A 23,460-nucleotide genomic window follows, 5' to 3' on the forward strand; every position below is an offset into this window, starting at 1 on the left:
CTCTCTTTTCAGGTTTTTCAGCTTGCCATTTTTGGACTATGTAGGATTTCATGGACTCCTGAAAACCAGCATGGCTTTAAAAAAAAAAATTTTTGAATAATTTGGTGAACTAAAAAGGGTAGGGGAGTAGTTTTTTTTAAAAAAATGAAATATTTTTCTAAGTGTTATTTTTCTTTCAGCTTACTGGATTAGTAATAAGGTGTCTGACAGATGTCTCTCCAACACTAACCCCTAGGATTGATGCCAGCTGACAAATTCCCCAAAATATTACCCCAATTGCCAAAGCACCAATGCAATCGAGAAGAGCCAGGCAAAGAGGCAGAAATGGTGCATCTAATGTAATGCACCACTTCTAGGGGGGTTTAAAGCTGATATTTTTAGTATGGGAAGGGGCCAATATCCAGGAAACTTGCCAGCCTGATATCAGCCCCCAGCTGTCTGATTTAACTTGGCAGGTTATTAAACAAGGAGAAAAATAATGGCATTCTGTGAGAACTTGTTTGGGCTTCTGTCCTCACATCCTGCAGTTGTCTGAATGGATCTAATGTGGACTTGGGAACCAGCTAAGCCGCATTCTGTCCACAGCTGTAACATCACTGTTCACACCACACAGAGACCCCAAGAGTCTCAGTATTGAAGGGGTTAATGTCCCCCTCACCCAATAATGGAGAATCACCACATACCTCCACCCGCAGAGCCGCACTTATATGGCTGCTCTGTGCACACAGGACCTGTGATGAGGTCACAGGAGGGGAGGAGTCAGGGGTCACATGATCAGGGGCCTCAGTGTATGCAGGACTCTGCTGTGCTGGTTGTCATGGTGCTGGATGAGGGGAAGTTTGTGTGTGTGGTCAAGAGGGGTTTACAGTGTGGATGTAGCAGAGCCGTGTGTGTGCGAGGTATACGGAGCAGAGCCGTGTGTATGAGGTGGACAGAGCAGAGCCGTGTGTGTATGAGGTGTACTGAGCAGAGCCGTGTGTACGAGGTGTACTGAGCGGAGCCGTGTGTATATGAGGTGTATGTGGCACCTCAGGTGTTGGGGTACCACAGTAGTGCTGCCTTACTCTCGGGGAGGGTAGTGCTATGCCTGGAAACGAGGAATTCCTTTGACAGGTAAACCACATGCCCAACACCTTCTGAATCCAGGCCAGGAGGGGAAGCTACAAACCCAGCTTCAGGGCAGCTTCCCTGGATAAAGATCCTGGTCTGGATGAGGAGCTAGACAGTTGGTCCCAGGAGACCAATTCAGTCTGGAGTAGACCGGAAAGGAGCAGAGGAGAAATTGAGGGCTCAAGGAGGCGACGATTAGGCCTCAAAGAGCCAGAGCGCAGAAACCGGGCACCAGGAGCCCGAGGTTGTGGATAGCTGTAAGGTCCACAGCAGAGCCGGAGGGCAGAGGACTATAAGTATACTGCCCATACCATACCTGAGGCACAGCAGCAGATAGAGCCTGGAGTCACTGTGTCAGAGACCCCGAAGAGTACAGCTCAAGCTGCCTGCCGTGCAGGTCTGTCCCAGGACAGGAGAGAGAAAGGAGTACTTTACCAGCAAACCACAGGTATGAGAAACCCAGCGCATAGTGGAAGGCTCCCAACCTGACCTGCCAAGGGGATTTCCACTTGTTTTTGGGATGCCTGGACTCTTTTTGTACCTGTGGCTGGTACCCTGGACTGTGGCCTGCTACCCCCAGTAAACCAGGTAAAGACTTTACAATTCTGTGTCCTCCACTTATTCTTCGGCATACACCATCCTTGCCACACACCTTGGGAGCCCTGGAGACCCCGCTTCACCAGTGGGAAGTGTTACCATCTTGCTGCAACAAAATCACCCCAGAGGACCCCTTTAAGCAGCGCCAGGCCCTATTGACCGAGAACTATATGTGGCTTCACGAACAATATGCTTTATCCACAATTCTCCTTAAAAGACCTTTCCCCTTTAATTGGGCGCCCAGGGCCACGGACCAGGTCGTAGCGACCATGATATCCCCTTTAAGACCAGACCCGGTACCGAGTGCCCCACAGCCCAGGCGGGTGACTCATGTATGGAGGGGAGCCGTGTGTGTACGAGGTGTACAGAGCAGAGCCGTGTGTGTACGAGGTGTACAGAGCAGAGCCGTGTGTGTACGAGGTGAATTTGCGAGGTCTCTATTAATCTACTAGACTGTGGCCCGATTCTAATGCATCGGGTATTCTAGAATATGCATGTCCCCGTAGTATATGGACAATGATGATTCCAGAATTCACGGCAGACTGTGTCTGTCGCTGATTGGTCGAGGCAACCTTTATGACATCATCGTCGCCATGGCAACCATTATGACATCTACGTTGATACTGTGCCCTTCGTCCTCGACCAATCAGAGATGCGGGATTTCCAGGACAGACAGACAGAAAAACCCTAAGACAATTATATATATAGATAGGCACATTCGCAGAATGTAGGGGGAGGGCAGATCTCTTGCTCGATGCGGTGAAACCTTTTGATAACCTTGAGTGGCAGTACTTGTGGTCGGCCGTGCGGGTCTTGGGTTTTGGTCCCGTTTTCCTGTCTTGGGTGAAGCTTTTATACTGCAATCCATGTGTCAGAATTACAATAAATGGTTGTAGGTCAGAGGCTTTTGCGCTGTGTAGGGGAACTAGGCCGGGCTGCCCCCTGTCCTGCTCGCATTGGTGATAGACCCCCGGCTATTAAACTCCGGACTAGTGGGGAGGTAAAGGGCTTTGTGCATCGCTCTGTGGAAGGAAGGGTGGCATTGGATGCAGATGACCAGTTGGGATTTCTTGAGGACACAGAGGAGTCATTGATAAACGCTATATCTATGATTAACCAGTTTTCGGGGCTTCGTATTAATTGGGAGAAATCTATGTTGATGCCAGTGGATGAACTTTCTCAAGCATCCAAAGTGAGTAATACGAGACAAAGTGGGAAAGGGGTTAAATATTTGGTCATTCAAGCTTCAACAAATGTTAGATCGTTTATACCTTGGAATTTGGATCTGCTATACATGAAATTCCAACCAAAAATCAACACCTGGTGTCAATTAACATTATCAGTAGTGGGTCGCACAAATCTGGTTAAAATGATCCTCCTGCCCCAGCTGTTACAGTGAGTAAGGAAGGTATTCAGACCCCTTTACATTTTTCATTCTTTGTTTCATTGCAGCCATTTGGTAATGGCAAAAAAGTTCATTTTTTTCTCATTAATGTACACTCTGCACCAATCTTGACTGAAAAAAAAACAGAAATGTAGAAATGCTTGCAAATGTATTCAAAAAGATAATCTGAAATATCGCAGGAAAATGTTCTTGCAGATCTACGTGAGGATGCTAGACTCCTGCTCAGTCTTACTGATGTGTCTTTAGATGATAGGAAAACTGATTTGATCGACACTGGCCCGTTTCTGGGTGGGGTTCCCTCCACTTACATGCCACCGGTATCCCCTGGTAACATGATTGATCTTTTTGAAACTTTAGTCCTGAAGGACATAGAGGCTCTTTTGTATAAAAAAGCTACCCCTAATCTTTCTGAGAGTGAGACTAGTGCATTGAGAGAAATAGCCAGCTGGACAGACGTTATCATACGTCCCGCTGATAAAGGGGAAAAACAGTCATTCTATCTAGAGAAGCTTATTTATTAGAAGCTGACCGCCAATTATCGGACACGTCAACTTATATCAAATTGCGGCGGGACCCCACACAGAAATGTAAAGGGGAATTGTGTACCTTCTTGAGAAGGGCAGTTGAAAGTGGTATTATTACACAACGGAAGGCAGAAAAATTACTTCCCAGCTTTCCTACAAAACCACACTGGTATTATCTGCCTAAGATTCACAAGTCATTGACTCTTCCTCCTGGAAGACCTATTGTGTCAGGGGTAGGATCTTTATCCGAACCCCTGTCACAATATATTGATTGGTTGTTACGTCCTTTACTCAATGATATCCCATCTTACATCAGGGATACCAAATCATTTTTAGGTCATATTCAAGATTTTGAGTGGCAGCCGGGGTTCTCCCTGGCGTCCATTGATGTGGTGAGTCTGTACACCAACATTCCCCAAGATCTGGGTGTGGGTATGATTAGACATATTTTAAGGACCACTGATAGAAGCAAGGAATATATCGATTTTGTATGTGGAGGTTTAGAATTCATCCTAACACATAACGCTTTTATGTTTCTTGATGTTTGGTATAGACAAACCACTGGGACTGCCATGGGTACCCCGGCTGCATGTACTTTCGCCAATCTATATATGGCTGTCTTTGAAGAGGATTACGTTTATTCCTCGAGTAACATTTTTTTGAAACACATCTAGCTGTTTTTGAGGTAGGTCGATGACGTGTTTGTAGTCTGGGATGGTTCCGAGGCTGATTTTGTCTCTTTCGTGGAATACCTAAATAACTGTAATACCATGGGAATGTCTTCCACTTATAAATTTGGTGACATGAATTTAGAGTTTTTGGATGTTTTAGTGGAGATAACAGAAGGTAGCGTTTGCACTTCTGTTTTCCGTAAACCTACGGCGGTAAATTCTATTCTTCATTATAATAGTTATCATCCTAACCACACAAAAAGGTCACTGCCCTTTAGTCAATTATTGAGGACGCGACGCGTTAATAATACACAGAGAGGCTTTGAACAACAATCTGAGGAACTCTTTGGTAGGCTCCGTAATAGAGGATATCCAGAGGGGTTACTAAAAACTACCGCAGAACGAGTTGAGACTGAATTCAGTGAGGTGGGAGTGAAGCCGTGCGTAACTCCCAAGCAGCAATTTACGTTTTGTTTCCAATATGGCCCTTTAGATAGAGAGATAAGATCTGCTATTCGTAGACATTGGCACATACTGGAGAGGGACAGGGAGTTAATAGGTAAGACGCGGGGGGACCCCTGGTCTCTAACAGATGAGGCACCCGTATTAGAGACGTTCTTATACATAATCGGGTAGTCCAGGACAAAACCTCTTGGTTAGAACGAGCCGCCCTGAAAGGGAATTACCGCTGCGGTCATTGTCGTTATTGTCAGTTTCATCTTGTAGGTCAGACATTACATATTGGCCCGATTAGACACAATGTCCGACAATTCGTTTCATGTAAGACTGAGTACGTGGTCTATGTAGTATTTTGTCCCTGTAAGAGATTTTATATTGGGAAAACGATTCGTAAATTATACATGCGGTTTAGAGAACATTTGAAATCGGTCCTCTCAGGTAAGGGAGTTCCGAGATTGATTGAGCATATCCGAGAAAGTCACGGAGGAAATCCGGAGGTCTTGACCTTTGCAGGTATTGAAAAAATACAAGGTGGTGATCTGCACAGAATATTATTAAGGCAAGAGGCCAAGTGGACTATGCGGACACGGGCGACTGGTCCTGCAGGTTTAAATGACAGAATAGATATGTCTGTTTTCTTGTGATGTATCTGCATAGGAAATTCTCTTATTTTCGCCTATTGTAGTTTCCTGTTCATATATTTACTCATCCGATGTTTGTATTTCTTGCATCTGGTTCTTTTACAGGTTTTTAGGATGCATGTTTCTTCTGTGTAATATAAGAGACGGTCTGTTCGGGCCGCCGCTTTCTAAGATTGGTTCAGCTATGCATTATACTGTGAAATAATCTCTGATTATAGGACTGCAACGTATGATTATAATTTATTACTGTTGTTTGTCTTTTATCCATAATGTGTTTTCGTACTTGGTTTTTAACTGTCTGTATTAACACTATGCACCTGTTTGCGTCCGATTGCGGGTTAACGCAGGAGGAGTTCATGTTCATTCACCTACTTATCCTGGCGTCACTTCCTCTCTGACATGGACCCGTAGAAGCGCTCGGTGTAGCGCGAAACGGCCGTCGTCTCGCCCGTCACACTCCTCACTTTTTCTACTCCCCCGAGCCGTGAAGATGCCTTGTTATGTGTTTCAATAAAGGACACTTGAACTAAAGGGATCGGTGAGTGTTGCCGCGATCATTGTTTCTTTTTCTACATGAAATATCACATGGTCATAAGTCTTCAGACCCTTTGCTCAGTATTGAGTAGAAGCACCTTTTGAGCTAGTACAGCCATGAGTCTTCTTGGGAATGATGCAACATGTTTTTCACCCCTGGATTTGGGGATCCTTTGCCATTCTTCCTTGCAGATCCTCTCCAGTTCCCTCAGGTTGGATGGTGAACGTTGGCGGACAGCCATTTTCAGATCTCTCCAGAGATGCTCAGTTGGTTTTAGGTCAGGGCTCTCACTGGGCCACTCAAGAATTGTCACAGAATTGTTCTGAAGCCACTCCTTTGTCATTTTAGCTGTGTGCTTAGGGTCATTGTCTTGTTGGAAGGTGAACCGTTGGCCAAGTCTGAGGTCCAGAGCACTCTGGAAGAGGTTTGCATCCAGGATATCTCTGTACTTGGCTGCATTCATGTTTTCTTCAATGGCAACCAGTCATCCTGTCCCTGCAGCTGAAAAACACCCCTATAGCATGATGCTGCCACCACCATGTTTCACTGTTGGGATTGTATTGGGCAGGTGATGAGCAGTGCCTGGTTTTCTCCACACATACCACTTAGAATTATCACCAAAAAGGTCTATCTTCGCCTCATCAGACCAGAGAATCTTATTTCTCCCTGTCTGGGAGTTCTTCATATGTTTTTTTAGCAACTCTATGCAAGCTTTCATATTTCTTATACTGAGGAGAGGCTTCCATCTGGCCACTCTGCCATAAAGGCCTGACTGGTGGAGACCTGAAGTGATAGTTGACTTTTTTTTTTTACTCAAATAGATTTTTATTAACCCCTTAGTGACAGAGCCAATTTGGTACTTAATGACCGAGCCAATTTTTACAATTCTGACCAGTGTCACTTTATGAGGTTATAACTCTGGAACGCTTTATCGGATCCCGCTGATTCTGAGATTGTTTTTTCGTGACATGTTGTACTTCAAGTTAGTGGTAACATTTCTTCGATATTACTTGCGATTATTTATGAAAAAAATGGAAATATGGCGAAAATTTTTAAAATTTTGCAATTTTCAAACTTTGTATTTTTATGCCCTTAAATCAGAGAGATATGTCACAAAAAATAGTTAATAAATAACATTTCTCACATGTCTACTTTACATCAGCACAATTTTGGAAACAATTTTTTTTTTTGTTAGGGAGTTATAAGGGTTAAAAGTTGACCAGCAATTTCTCATTTTTACAACACCATGTTTTTTTTAGGGACCACATCACCTTTGAAGTGATTTTGAGGGGTCTATATGATAGAAAATAACCAAGTGTGACACCATTCTAAAAACTGCACCCCTCAAGCTGCTCAAGACCACATTCAAGAAGTTTATTAACCCTTTATGTACTTCACAGGAACTAAAACAATGTGGAAGAAAAAAATGAACATTTTACTTTTTTTTGCAAACATTTTACTTCAGAACCATTTTTTTTAATTTTCACAAGTGTAAAAACAGAAATTTAACCACAAATTTTGTTGTGCAATTTTTCCTGAGTACGCCGATACCCCATATGTGGAGGTAAACCACTGTTTGGGCGCACCGCAGAGCTTGGAAGTGAAGGAGCACCGTTTGACTGTTTCAATGCAGAATTGGCTGGAATTGAGATCGGACGCCATGTCGCGTTTGGAGAGCCCCTAATGTGCCTAAACAGTGGAAACCCCCCACAAGTGACACCATTTTGGAAACTAGACCCCCCAAGGAACTTATCTAGATGTGTGGTGAGCACTTTGAACCCCCAAGTGCTTCACAGAAGTTTATAACGTAGAGCCGTGAAAATAAAAAATCGCATTTGTTTTCACAAAAATGATTTTTTCGCCCACAAATTCTTATTTTCACAAGGGTAACAGGAGAAATTAGACCACAAAACTTGTTGTACAATTTCTCCTGAGTACGTCGATACCCCATATATGGGGGTAAACCACTGTTTGGGCGCACCGCAGAGCTTGGAAGAGAAGGAGTGTCGTTTTACTTTTTCAATGTAGAATTGGCTGGAATTGAGATCGGACGCCATGTCATGTTTGGAGAGCCGCTGATGTGCCTAAACAGTAGAGACCCCCCACATATGACACCATTTTGGAAACTAGACCCCTTAAGGAACTTATCTAGATGTGTGGTGAGCACTTTAAACCCCCAGGTGCTTCACAGAAGTTTATAACGTAGAGCCGTGAAAATAAAAAAATCGCATTTTTTCTACAAAAATGATCTTTTTGCCTCCAAATTTTTATTTTACCAAGGGTAACAGGAGAAAATGGACCCCAGAAGCTGTTGTACAATTTGTCTTGAGTACGCCGACACCCCATATGTGGGGGTAAACCACTGTTTGGGCGCATGGCTGAGCTCGGAAGCAAAGGAGCGCCATTTGACTTTTCAATGCAAAATTGACTGGAATTGAGATCGGACGCCATGTCGCGTTTGGAGAGCCCCTGATGTGCCTAAACAGCAGAAACCCCCCAAAAGTGACCCCATTTTGGAAACTAGACCCCCCATGGAACTTATCTAGATGTGTAGTGAGAACTTTGAATGCCCAAGTGCATCACAGAAGTTTATAATGCAGAGTCGTGAAAATAAAAAATATATATTTTTTAACAATAAAGATTTTTTAGCCCCCAAGTTTTTATTTTCACAAGGGTAACAAGAGAAATTGGACCCCAAAAGTTGTTGTCCAATTTGTCCTGAGTATGCTGGTACCCCATATGTGGGGGTAAACCACTGTTTGGGCGCACGGCAGAGCTCGGAAGGGAAGGAGTGCCATTTTGGAATGCAGACTTTGATAGAATTGTCTGCGGGCGTTATGTTGCCTTTGCAGACCCCTAATGTACCTAAACAGTAGAAACCCCCAACAAGTGACCCCATTTTGGAAAATAGACCCCCAAGGAACTTATCTAGATATGTGGTGAGAACTTTGAATGCCCAAGTGCTTCACAGAAGTTTATAATGCAGAGTAGTGAAAATAAAAAATATTTTTTTTCCCACAAAAAAGATTTTTTTAGCCCCCAAATTTTTATTTTCACAAGGGTAACAAGAGAAATTGGACCCCAAAAGTTGTTGTCCAATTTGTCCTGAGTATGCTGGTACCCCATATGTGGGGGTAAACCACTGTTTGGGCGCACGGCAGAGCTCGGAAGGGAAGGAGCGCCATTTTGGAATGCAGACTTTGATAGAATTGTCTGCGGGCGTTATGTTGCGTTTGCAGACCACTAATGTACCTAAACAGTAGAAACCCCCAACAAGTGACCCCATTTTGGAAAATAGACCCCCCAAGGAACTTATCTAGATATGTGGTGAGAACTTTGAATGCCCAAGTGCTTCACAGAAGTTTATAATGCAGAGTAGTGAAAATAAAAAATATTTTTTTTCCCACAAAAAAGATTTTTTTAGCCCCCAAATTTTTATTTTCACAAGGGTAACAAGAGAAATTGGACCCCAAAAGTTGTTGTCCAATTTGTCCTGAGTATGCTGGTACCCCATATGTGGGGGTAAACCACTGTTTGGGCGCACGGCAGAGCTCGGAAGGGAAGGAGCGCCATTTTGGAATGCAGACTTTGATAGAATTGTCTGCGGGCGTTATGTTGCGTTTGCAGACCACTAATGTACCTAAACAGTAGAAACCCCCAACAAGTGACCCCATTTTGGAAAATAGACCCCCCAAGGAACTTATCTAGATATGTGGTGAGAACTTTGAATGCCCAAGTGCTTCACAGAAGTTTATAATGCAGAGTAGTGAAAATAAAAAATATTTTTTTTCCCACAAAAAAGATTTTTTTAGCCCCCAAATTTTTATTTTCACAAGGGTAACAAGAGAAATTGGACCCCAAAAGTTGTTGTCCAATTTGTCCTGAGTATGCTGGTACCCCATATGTGGGGGTAGACCACTGTTTGGGCGCACGGCAGAGCTCGGAAGGGAAGGAGCGCCATTTTGGAATGCAGACTTTGATAGAATTGTCTGCGGGCGTTATGTTGCGTTTGCAGACCCCTAATGTACCTAAACAGTAGAAACCCCCACAAGTGACCAAATTTTGGAAACTAGACCCCCTAAGGAACTTATCTAGATATGTGGTGAGAACTTTGAAAGCTCAAGTGCTTCACAGAAATTTATAATGCAGAGTAGTGAAAATAAAAAAATATATTTTTTTCCAACAAAAAAGATTTTTAGCCCCCAAGTTTTTATTTTCACAAGGGTAACAGGAGAAATTGGACCCCAAAAGTTGTTGTCCAATTTATCCCGAGTACGCTGATGCCCCATATGTGGGGGTAAACCACTGTTTGGGCGCACGGCAGAGCTCAGAAGGGAGGGAGTACCATTTGACTTTTTTAGCGCAAAATTGGCTGTCGTGTTTGGAGACCCCCTGATGTACCTAAACAGTGGAAACCCCCCAATTCTAACTCCAACCCTAACCCCAACACAGCCCTAACCCTAATCTCAACCCGATCCATAATCCTAATCACAACCCTAACGATAATCACAACCCTAACCCCAAAACAGCCCTAATCTCAACCCTAACCATAACCCTAATCAAAACCCTAAATCCAACACACCCCTAACCCTAATCCCAACCCTAACCCTAATCCCAACCCTAATCCCAAACGTAACACTAATCCCAACCCTAATCCAAACCCTAACCCCAACTCTAACCCTAACTTTAGCCCCAACCCTAACTTTAGCCCCAACCCTAACCATAACTTTAGCCCCCGTCGTCACAAAAAAAGTTCAATGTAACCTTTTTTTTGTGCGTCGCGTCCGCCATTTCCGCGGATGCGTGGCCGTAACTCTGCCCCCTCCTCCCCAGGACATAGACTGGGCAGCGGATGCGTTGAAAAACTGCATCCGCTGCCCACGTTGTGCACAATTTTCACAACGTGCGTCGGTACATCGGGCCGACGCATTGCGACCGCCCCGTACCGACGCAAGTGTGAAAGAAGCCTAAGGCTACTTTCACACTAGCGTCGTACTCGGCCCATCGCAGTGTGTCGGGCCGACGTACCGAGGCTAGCGTTGTAAGCGCCGCACAACGGGTGCAGCGGATGCTGTTTTTTCAACGCATCCGCTGCCCCATTGTGAGGTGCGGGGAGGCGGGGGCGGAGTTCCGGCCACGCATGCGCGGTCGGAAATGGCGGACACGTCGCACAAAAAAGTTACATGTAGTTTTTTTTGTGTCGACGGTCCGCCGAAGCACGACGCATCCGTCGCACGATGGATGCGACATGTGGCAATCCGTCGCAATGCGTCGCTAATGCAAGCCAATGGAGAAAAAACGCATCCTGCAAGCACTTTTGCAGGATGCGTTTTTTCTCCAACGACGCATTGCGACGGAAGCCAAAAAACGCTAGTGTGAAAGTAGCCTAACCCTAACCCTAGCCCTAACCCTAACCCTAAATTTAGCCCCAACCCTAACCCTAACTCTAACCCTAACTCTAACCCTAACCCTAATTTTAGCCCCAACTTGTCTTCTCCTGCCGGCCGGCAGATGGCAGCAGATGGCGGGCGCACTGCGCATGCGCCCGCCATGATGAAAAAGCCGGCTGGCAGGAGAAGACAGAAGAGGACCCAGGGACCCCGGGTGAGTATGATAGGGTCCCCGAATCCCCCTATTTCTCTGTCCTCTGATGTGCGATCACATCAGAGGACAGAGAAATAACTGATCGCTTTTTTTTTTTTTTGCGGTCGCCGGTAAACTGTTAATTACCGGCGATCGCAAAGCAGGGGTCGGTGCAAACCGACCCCGATCATGTTCTTTGGGGTCTCGGCTACCCCCGGCAGCCGAGACCCCAAAGAACATCCGGGTGCCGGGCGGCGGGCGCACTGCGCGTGCGCCCGCCATTTTTTCCCGGAAAAAAGATGGCGGCGCCCATGGGGAGACACGAGGAGCACCGGGGGAGGTAGGTAAGTATTGGGGGGCTATTGGGGGCCATCGGGGACCACATTTCTCTGTCCTCCGATGTGCGATCACATCGGAGGACAGAGAAATTAAACGGCAAATCGCGTTTTTTTTTTTTTTTGTTGCGACCGCCGGTAAACGGTTAATTACCGGCGATCGCAACTCGGGGGTCGGTAAAAACCCCCCGAATCATGTTCTCTGGGGTCTCGGCTACCCTCGGCAACCGAGACCCCAGAGAAAATCCGACTCTGGGGGGCGCTATTCACTTTTTCCACAGCGCCGTTAATTAACGGCGCTGTGGTTTAAGTACCTTTAGCGGCCGCCGTTAAAAGGCGTATCGGCGGTCGTTAAGGGGTTAAGTATAAAATCACAATAAACATTTTACAACAATACAGGGATTTTGAAAAGAATTCTTCCCCCCACAATATATCCCACCATTACCATTTCTCCCCATTTAGACAGCTCATGCTCTTCCCTTAGCATATCGTATACCGGCATATACTTTAGTATTATGTGATGACTCCTACTGTCCCCTTATAAACAAACATCCCAACAGCCAGAAACGTTCTTCCCTCATCCCTCCCCTACCCCAATTCCAGCCAAGGCGTCCACAGCTTATCATAAAACTCCACTTTCCCTCTTTTCTGGTAAACTGCCTTTTCTAGAGTAATAACATGTTTCACATATTGAAGGTATTCTCCTCTCGAAGGTGGATCCTCTTTTATCCAGTTTCTTGCTATGACCTTCCGAGCCATGTACAATAGTCTGGCAATTTTTATCTTCAAATTGTTATCTACTCTTATCTCCTCTACATATCAGAAAAAAACACAATACTGCTCGGATGTAGATAAATTTGTACATCAATCAGGTGATATGAAAAAGAGGTTCATTGACAAAGGGTTCCCAAGAGGTATTATAGAGGTGGCTTATAATCATGCCCTTCAAAAGATAGAGGCACGTTATTGCAAACTCAAATCTGGCGACTCCAGACCAATACGGACCATCCAGAATCATAGGTACCTTTGATTGTCACAATGAAAGTGTTACTAAGGTTCTATCTAAATACTGGGATATTTTGTCAGCTGACCCTGATTTGACGAAAATGATCGGACCTAGACCTCTTGTGACCTATAGAAAAGGTTGGTCTTTAAAAGATTATTTGGTACACAGCCACTGTAAGAGGCCAATCCCAGCGGGAACGTGGCTTGATCGTAAAACCTGTGGGTTTTTTAGATGTGGTGGCTGTATTAATTGCAGACCTATGAAACCAGGTAAATTCATCACTAGCTCTTCAACAGGCAAAAAGTTTTTTCTTTGTGATTTTTCTAATTGTAAAACAAGTGGGCTGGTATATCTAGCCACGTGTAGCTGCCCGAAGGATTAGGTTGGCAAAACTAGGAGACAGTTTAGGAGACGAGTAGGTGAGCATATGGGTGACATTAAGCATAAACGTGACACTCCGATAGCTAGACACATGAATGAGATGCACCGAGGCAATATTGATGAGATTTTTTTTCTATGTAATCGAGGTTTATACACCGAACCCGAGAGGTGGCAACTTTGATAGGCTTCTGCTGCAGAAAGAATGTGCCTGGATTCATCGTATACATTGTGTCACCCCGCTGGGCCTTAATGAAAATGTGTGCTATGCCTGTTTTTTATGATGTAATGATATCAAATAGTGGCTCCTCCTTTCCTCGTCCTATTACATCGCTATTTCCACTTTGTGATTATACACTGGTTACGCATACTCTGTATCCGGAAGATGTTTTCTGTGGGCATCGATATTTACTATAAGACACTAGTTATGCCCAAGTATATTCTCTGTTTTATACAGGGAGCACAGCATTGACTGTGAACATTAATGATATAATCACTGGGCGCTTTTATTTAGTCAACTATCGTTGTGTCCATTATACATATGTTTAACATGACCAAATTGTACCTCTATATATATCTTTAAGCATGCATCTTGGCTCTGCAGTTTATGCAGGTAGCGCTATGTTCTGATTTATGGAATGGATACATAGTATAGTAAGGCATTAGTCTTTTAGGCTTGCGTAGGCATGTTGCTTGGGTCCATCTTGATATAGTAGCCGGCCGCATTTCCTATTACATGGAGCGTTGGCGATGGCTTTCTTAGCAACGCGGGCTGACATGTGCAGTAATTGTCTTCATCCTGACATTGCGCCGTGCTTACCAGCATTTCTGGACACGCGCAATGCCATGCACACGTTCATCTGCGGTCCAGCTGACACGCACGCCGACTGCATATCCGTTACAGCGGCGTGCTAGAGGTATGGTCATTTAGTAACAGCGGTCAATGTTTAAGTGTGTGTAAGTACGAACTGACTGCTGTACTAGATTGGGGCTAAGTAGAGATCATTGTATACGTGGAGCTGATAGCCCAAAGTGGTTGACGTGTTTGATATCTTACAATGTGGCTGAGAAGGCTCCACTTAAATGGCGTTTTGAAATCTGCCTCTACTGTTTGTTGAAGGCACCGCCCTCTGCATTTAAGCCAATATGTACAGTATTTAAGGGAACATGTTCTGATTCCATGCAGCATCCACATATCATGGCCTCCTGATGATCCGTAGAGGTGAAACGCGTTGAGGCGCAATAATGATATTATGATATTATGTTTACTGTCTTGATTAGTGTAACTTAGATGTACCGACATGGCTGGCCTTATTGAGGGTTGGGGTATGCTGGGTTGGTGCGCCTGCGTGAGTGAGCTCCTCACGGCGGCGCATCACCCGGGTTTACGTCCAGATCTCGGAACGTCAGTAGTCCGGAGGGCGCTTGCGCAGGATTACGTCCGGGAGTTGCCAGGGACGAATAGTAACAGACCTGGAAATCCCGGGACATGCGTAATAGCGCCTATCGGCAAGTAGTGATGAGCGGATCTCGGGGACCGGCCCTCTAACATAGGGCAGTTTTTGAGAATGCTCGTTTAGTTATATCCTTAGAGGATGACTGTAGAGAGAAGTACTCCCCTATAATCTTTTATTAAGTGTAGATTTCCATGAGGGCAGGAGAATACATAGCCTAGGCGTGAATGTATCACCTAGGTAACCAACAGACATGCGCCGTGGCTACTTCCGGGACGCCGTGAATGCAGTGCACGATATTCTCCTTCATAGGACACAAGTCTCCAAACAGCTGCACCAGATTCGTCTATTAGTAAGTAGTATTTAACCCAGTATCCAGTGCACAGTACACTACTATTACCCCTGATGAAGTCACTTATGTGACGATACGCGTTGGGTGGGTCACAGGGGGGCTGACGTCCTTATTGCCTCTTTTTACTTCAGCGTACCGATGGGCTGTGAGCATGTCCACCAGGACCTGCTGGTGTGGGTAAATATGTGCTATATGCTTTGTGACTAATAATGTAATCAGCAGCAATCGGTTGGTCTGGTAGTCTGTGAACTTATTGATGTCATAATTGTATATTGGTCCAATAGCTGAAAATATTGTATCTTGTGGCTTATATTGAGCGACACACACCTTGTCATAGCCATTAGCTCAGGACTATAGAGGCATATTATGTAGGAGGTCTGGTCCCGTGTGAGACTTATTTTCTTGGGTAATTTTTCTATTGTCTGTTTTAAATGTTTTTAACTTGTTAGTGTTCTGTGTAAGGATATGTAATCAATAAAAATTGTTATTTTTGTGGATCCCTGCGGTCTTTGCATGTTTCTTTTTTCTGTTGTGTCCTGTCCATACTGTATAACGACCACACATGATGCTCAATACTGTATAATGGCCACACACAGTTCTCCATACTGTATAATGATCCCACATGATGCTCAATACTGTATAATGACCCCCCTCCTGTATGCATGGCTCATCTCCCTCCCATCCCATATACATGGCTCATATCCCCCTCTCCTGTATGCATGGCTCATATTCCCCCCCATATGCATGGCTCATATTCCCCCCCTGTATGCATGGCTCATATTCCCCCCCCGTATGAATGGCTCATATTCCCCCCCCCCTGAATGCGTGGCTCATATTCCCCCCCCCTGAATGCATGGCTCATATTCCCCCTCCCCGAATGCATGGCTCATATCCCCCCCCTGAATGCATGGCTCATATTCCCCCCCCACCGAATGCATGGCTCATATTCCCCCCCCCCTTGAATGCATGGCTCATATTCCCCCCCCCACCGAATGCATGGCTCATATCCCCCCCCCCTTGAATGCATGGCTCATATTCCCCCCCCCCCTTGAATGCATGGCTCATATTCCTCCCCTGAATGCATGGCTCATATTCCTCCCCTGAATGCATGGCTCATATTCCCCCCCCCCCCCCGAATGCATGGCTCACATTTCCCCCTGGATGCATGGCTTATCTCTCCACCCCCCCGCCACCGCTCCCATCTTGCATGGCGCGCCGGCTTATGTCCTCCTTCATCCCCGTCCCCCCATCCCATACTCATCTGTGCCACACTGCACAGCCGCGCCGACATACCTCTCACTCTGTCCCAACTCCCGGCTTCTTCCTGCATGAGCGGTCACGTGATACCGCTCATTAAGGTCATGAATATGCGCATATTCATGACCTTAATGAGTGGTACCACGTGACCGCTCATTCAGGACGAGCTGTGTACGCCGAGACCGGGCATCGCTGGAGCAAGGTGAGTATCGTCTTCAAGGAGGACGGGTGGGAGGGAGGGAGGCAGGCGGGCGGGGGACCGGGTGGGGGGGGGGGGGGTTGGTCAGTCAGGAGGTGACCCGGGACTTGGCTTAACACAGGGGCGTGGCTTAACACAAGGGGGCGTGTCGTTTCGCTTTTCCTGCTGTCTGCGGGATCAGAGCGTCCCGTGCGGGACTGCGGGGCAAAGCATCAAATCAGGGACAGTCCCGCACAGTGAGAGATGGTTGGGAGCTATGCATCTGTACTTGATCCTAGCCTGGGACCTCACTATTTCAGCCAATCTGATTGGCTGAAACAATGAGAATGAACAGGCAATCGCAGCGATCGGGAGACAGGATGGGGAGGACACAGCCCGGGATGCCGACACGATCTTCCTCCAGGTAAGATGGCGTCGGAATTTTAATGTGATCATCGCGTCCATGGGAATTAGGGCCCAGGTCACATGGAAGGAATAGTACGTTTGATGGCAGAAAGGGGTTAATATTGATGGGGTTACTCCAGTTACTCCTACATGGCAAAACCCAAAGTTCCCGGAAATATTCAGGTTAGAGGGCTTTAGCCCCGGAAACGAGCAGGGATCCTATTTATAGATCAACTTCAGTTGGATGGAGTCTTTATAAGGTTTCAGCAGTTAAAAGGTTAATTCCAGCTATCACATAAGGACTTTTTTCAGTTCCTTCAATTAAGACAGGCATGGCATAAACAGGAGTCCCGTACTCCGCTGAGAACACATAACCATTTATTGTTTTCTATGGTAGGGAACCAGGATTGAACCTTAAAGGGAAGGTACCATAAAAAAAAAAATTTAGCAATTGAAAAAATATAAATGTTGTAAATGTTTAAAATGTCTTAAAATTATCATCATGTGTTTATGATTTAGGAAAATATGAAAAATAATTTTAAAAGGTTTGGTATTTCCACTTTTAAACACTAGGGGGAGCAGCTACTGAAATTTGACAAAAACCTAGTGTACAACTAGCTCACATTACTGCACTGCAGAAAATATGGGCGGAGTCTGCAAACATGGGGGAGATGTCTCCTCTCCTCCCCTCCTGGGTGTTTGCTAAGGGATAAGAGACCATGACATTTAGGAACACAGTGCGGAGCCATTTTGTTGGTGACTGCAAAGTTATACTGACAAGTAGACAGTCACCGAGGATGGCAGGCAGCAAGGATTCTGGGAGATATATGGTGGGGGGAGCAGGGTGACAGCAGCACAGAGTATTTCAGGAGAGCAGTGTGCTGGTCTATGGGAGGTCACAGAGGGAGATATATGGGGGAGGAGCAGGGTGACAGCAGCACAGAGTATTTCAGGAGAGCAGTGTGCTGGTCTATGGGAGGTCACAGAGGGAGATATATGGTGGAGGAGCAGGGTGACAGCAGCACAGAGTATTTCAGGAGAGCAGTGTGCTGGTCTATGGGAGGTCACAGAGGGAGATATATGGTGGAAGGAGCAGGGTGACAGCAGCACAGAGTATTTCAGGAGAGCAGTGTGCTGGTCTATGGGGGTCACAGAGGGAGATATATGGGGGAAGGAGCAGGGTGACAGCAGCAGAGAGTATTTCAGGAGAGCAGTGTGCTGGTCTATGGGGGTCACAGAGGGAGATATATGGTGGAAGGAGCAGGGTGACAGCAGCACAGAGTATTTCAGGAGAGCAGTGTGCTGGTCTATGGGGGTCACAGAGGGAGATATATGGGGGAAGGAGCAGGGTGACAGCAGCAGAGAGTATTTCAGGAGAGCAGTGTGCTGGTCTATGGGAGGTCACAGAGGGAGATATATGGTGGAAGGAGCAGGGTGACAGCAGCACAGAGTATTTCAGGAGAGCAGTGTGCTGGTCTATGGGGGTCACAGAGGGAGATATATGGGGGAAGGAGCAGGGTGACAGCAGCAGAGAGTATTTCAGGAGAGCAGTGTGCTGGTCTATGGGGGTCACAGATGGAGATATATGGTGGAGGAGCAGGGTGACAGCAGCACAGAGTATTTCAGGAGAGCAGTGTGCTGGTCTATGGGGGTCACAGAGGAGATATATGGTGGAGGGAGCAGGGTGACAGCAGCACAGAGTATTTCAGGAGAGCAGTGTGCTGGTCTATGGGAGGTCACAGAGGGAGATATATGGTGGAGGGAGCAGGGTGACAGCAGCACAGAGTATTTCAGGAGAGCAGTGTGCTGGTCTATGGGAGGTCACAGAGGGAGATATATGGTGGAGGAGCAGGGTGACAGCAGCACAGAGTATTTCAGGAGAGCAGTGTGCTGGTCTATGGGGGTCACAGAGGGAGATATATGGTGGAGGAGCAGGGTGACAGCAGCACAGAGTATTTCAGGAGAGCAGTGTGCTGGTCTATGGGGGGGTCACAGAGGGAGATATATGGTGGAGGAGCAGGGTGACAGCAGCACAGAGTATTTCAGGAGAGCAGTGTGCTGGTCTATGGGGGGGTCACAGAGGGAGATATATGGGGGAAGGAGCAGGGTGACAGCAGCACAGAGTATTTCAGGAGAGCAGTGTGCTGGTCTATGGGGGTCACAGGGGGAGATATATGGTGGAGGGAGCAGGGTGACAGCAGCACAGAGTATTTCAGGAGAGCAGTGTGCTGGTCTATGGGGGTCACAGAGGGAGATATATGGTGGAGGAGCAGGGTGACAGCAGCACAGAGTATTTCAGGAGAGCAGTGTGCTGGTCTATGGGGGTCACAGAGGGAGATATATGGTGGAGGGAGCAGGGTGACAGCAGCACAGAGTATTTCAGGAGAGCAGTGTGCTGGTCTATGGGGGTCACAGAGGGAGATATATGGTGGAGGAGCAGGGTGACAGCAGCACAGAGTATTTCAGGAGAGCAGTGTGCTGGTCTATGGGGGGGGTCACAGAGGGAGATATATGGGGGAAGGAGCAGGGTGACAGCAGCACAGAGTATTTCAGGAGAGCAGTGTGCTGGTCTATGGGGGTCACAGAGGGAGATATATGGGGGAAGGAGCAGGGTGACAGCAGCATCCTTGTCCATCCTGTCCATGTGTGAAAGTGAGGTGACAGGCGCAGTCCGGGGTGACGCTGGGGTGACTCATAGCCATATAGTAACAATAAAAATGAGACCCCTCTCCAGCCCTCCCCTGACTGTACCTGCCCCTCTATTACCCGAGACCTGTGTGTAGGTGCTCAGCCAGAACCACCTAGAATGTGTCCCCATTCTGCAGATAATACCGTCATATAGATAACACATAATACTTGGCGGCTCAGCAGACCACATCACATAGGATAGCATTAGATACATGGGTCAGCACTCAGTATCACACAGGATGGGCTTAGATACACGGGTAAGCACACAGTATCACACAGGTGAGGATTAGACACTGCTCAGAACAGTACCACTCAGGATAGGATTAGATACACAGCTCAGCAGACAGTATCACACAGGAGAGGATTAGATACACGGCTCAGCAGACAGTATCACACAGGTGAGGATTAGATACACGGCTCAGCAGACAGTATCACACAGGTGAGGATTAGATACACAGCTCAGCAGTCAGTATCACAAAGGATAGGATTAGATACACGGCTCAGCAGTCAGTATCACAAAGGATAGGATTAGATACACGGCTCAGCAGACAGTATCACACAGGACAGGATTAGATACACGGCTCAGCAGACAGTATCACACAGGATAGGATTAGATACACGGCTCAGCAGTCAGTATCACACAGGATAGGATTAGATACACGGCTCAGCAGTCAGTATCACACAGGATAGGATTAGATACACGGCTCAGCAGACAGTATCACACAGGATAGGATTAGATACACGGCTCAGCAGTATCTCACAGGATAGGATTAGATACACGGCTCAGCACAGTATCACACAGGATAGGATTAGATACACGGCTCAGCAGACCGTATCACACAGGATAGGATTAGATACACGGCTCAGCACAGTATCACACAGGTGTGATGTCCTGATCAGGAGCAGTACAGAGGCCTCCCCCTTCTGTCTCTGTGTTACCTCTGCACCATCTTCTTCCTCTCTATGGAGGCGGCAGTGATGTTACCACTACAGTGATCTTGTGCCCCAGGAGAGATTATGCTGCCGCTGTGCTGGCTGCAGAGGACAGGGAACGCCCGCTGACAGTGTGAGGGGTGACAGATGGAGCGGCCCCTCCTAGAACGGCGCGGCTCTCATTGAGCTGAGCGGTTATAGGGGGAGAGTGGAGCTCACATATACACTGTGGGCTCCATAACAATGGGGCCGATCTCCTCCCTCTGCTGTGATGTGGACGGCCCAGGGGGCATGCTCAGATCACAGCAGGGAGCAGCTCAATGCTAGGTATAGAGTCAGCGGGCGACCACTGTCTCTTATGCCCAGGGCAGCCGTATTTGCAGAGTACAAGTGTCGTGCTGGGACTCTTACACTCCTGAAAAGCAAAATGACAACTCCCAGTGGCTGCAAAAATAATAATAAAAAAAATTAAAGTAAAAAAAAAATAATTTTGGATGAAAAATAATTGTTTATATAAACAATCCTTTTTAATACAGAAAAAAAATTGCTGCACCTTCCCTTTAAAGAGAAATGGGAGCAGGATGTTGGGGTAATTGACAATGATCAGTGGGATGACATATTATCCTCGATTCCCCAGCTGTCCACTAGTGAGGCACAAAGGCTGTCACAGATGTACCTGCTGCATCGGGTATACAGGACGCCCAAATTCCTGCATAAAATTGGGGTAAGAGAGGAGGACTTGTGTCCGAGATGCGGTTCGGGCCCAGCCGATTTGCTACATATGTTTTGGTCATGTGGTTCTGTAATGAGCTGGCTGGCTCTGACTGTTCTGTTATCATTGACATAGAAGAATCTGTGACAGACACTGCCCCCGTGTGGCCAGAAGTTATACCTACGCTGAATGTGATTACAGAGAAACAAACTGTATTGGCTAAGCTCCCCCCTGTAATGTCATGTGACCAGGAAGGAGGGAGAGAGGAAGAAGAGCCCGGGAAATCAGTCTGTGCAGAGAGAAGTCTGTGTATGCTGGTGCCCTCCTGTGAATGCGATATAACAGATTGTCTGGATGATCCCTCTCCCTTGAAAGCTGACTTCCAGATCCTGAACCCACGAACTGTAAGCGGGTCCTCTGTTGAGAGGCCGAATATTCACTCAGCGGTGACATCTCCACAGATCCTGAACCCACGAACTGTAAGCGGGTCCTCTGTTGAGAGGCCGAATATTCCACCCCTACCTGCCGTACCCCAAGGACTACAGTCTGGACCTGAGAGACGGAGCTTTGTTTAATCCCTGCAGAGACAGACAGGCCTGCGACGTGGGAAGATAATCTTCTGGAGCAAAGTGACTGGTAACGTGTGGATAGGGACAGTGAGGGAAAGTTTGTTATTACACGTTATTTCTGTGAATAGGTATATTTTGTACTGTCTATTATTGTGTTCCGCTGTGTTAAGAAAATGTTTAACAGTAAAGATACGTTTGTTAAGATGGAATCTGAGTGTGGAAGTTTTGCTGAGCCAGATCATGGATATACATGGGCGAACTTGCCCTCGGTCACTTCATCTGGCGTAGTCGGCAGGATCTGTGCCCAGCAGGATTCCCACCCAGGCCCAGTATACAGTCAGAAACCGCCGCCGGTGTCCATTGTAAACCAGGTCAGGAAATTTGGCGGGCGAAACTACCCCGTACCAGAGTGGGCGGAACAAGTGCGGATACTGGGAGAAATGTATAATATTGACCCTAAGACCTTGGCGGAAATGGCGGTACTGACGCTAGAGGGGGAGGCATGGACGACAGTCAGACTGGAGACGGTCAGGGGGCAACGTGTGTTAGAGGATTTGGTGCGGGTGCTGGAAAAGACCTATGGACCTACTACGTACCAGGGAACACTGCGGTACCTGTTCTTCAGACGGACACAGCTTGAATGGGAGGACATTCCCCAATATGCAAATGCCCTTCAGGTACTCCTTGAACAAGTCTGTGCAAAAGGGGAACAGCTGGCTACTATAGCTCCTCGTGACCTGGTACTGAGAGACCAATTCGTTATAGGGCTGAGAGACCAGTATCTTAACCGTACGCTACAGGACTTGATTCGGATGATGCCGACTCTCACCTTCGCTGAAGTCAAGCAGGAAGCCATAGAACGTTCTAGGGGACCCGTCATGGATGTGGAGACTCAAAGCGCTGCGTGCAGATCCATATTAAACAGTAAACAGCCCAACAGTGACACCGAGGAGCTGAAACAGATGGTAGCAGATTTACAGCAACAGGTGTCACAGTTAACACTAGAACGGCAGAGAGACCAGTGGATGCAACCTAGCCGTCCCACGGGACCGTGTTGGTCATGTGGTGACCCCCGTCATAGGGCGAATCGTTGTCCTCAACGAACAAACCATCAGTTACCACGACGAACAGAATATCAGCTACATCCACGAGCAGAGCCGCCACGCCAGGTCTCACCACAATGGCCGCCGTTAAACTAGACACCCCTGCAGCTGAGGCTCGAGCAGCAGGGGGGGACAGAGAATGGGGTGTAGAAAAACAGAGCCAGCAACGGAGTACTCTTGCCTCGAGTAGTCCTACACTTGAAGTTATTCTGGAGGGAGTTGCAGTACAAGGATTGATGGACACTGGGTCGCAAGTGACCACGATCTCTGAACAGTTTTATGAAAAGTACCTCAAACCAAGAACTGCTTGTGATCCAGATACCACCATTAAGATAATTGCGGCTAATAACCTACCCATTCCAGTAACCGGAGTCGCCTGGATGGATACGAAGGCCTGCGGACAAGACCTAGGGAAACGAGGAATCGTCATTGTCAAGGAAGGCTTCGGCTCCGAGACTCCAGTAATAATCGGAATGAATATCTTGAAAGACCTGGATCTTATGCTGTTGAAAAGAAAAGGGCCCAAGTACTGGCAGAAAGTTACCAAACATAAACCGACTCGTCT

Source organism: Ranitomeya variabilis, chromosome 4 (genome assembly GCF_051348905.1).
Source record: "Ranitomeya variabilis isolate aRanVar5 chromosome 4, aRanVar5.hap1, whole genome shotgun sequence".
NCBI classification, from domain to species: Eukaryota; Metazoa; Chordata; class Amphibia; order Anura; family Dendrobatidae; genus Ranitomeya; species Ranitomeya variabilis.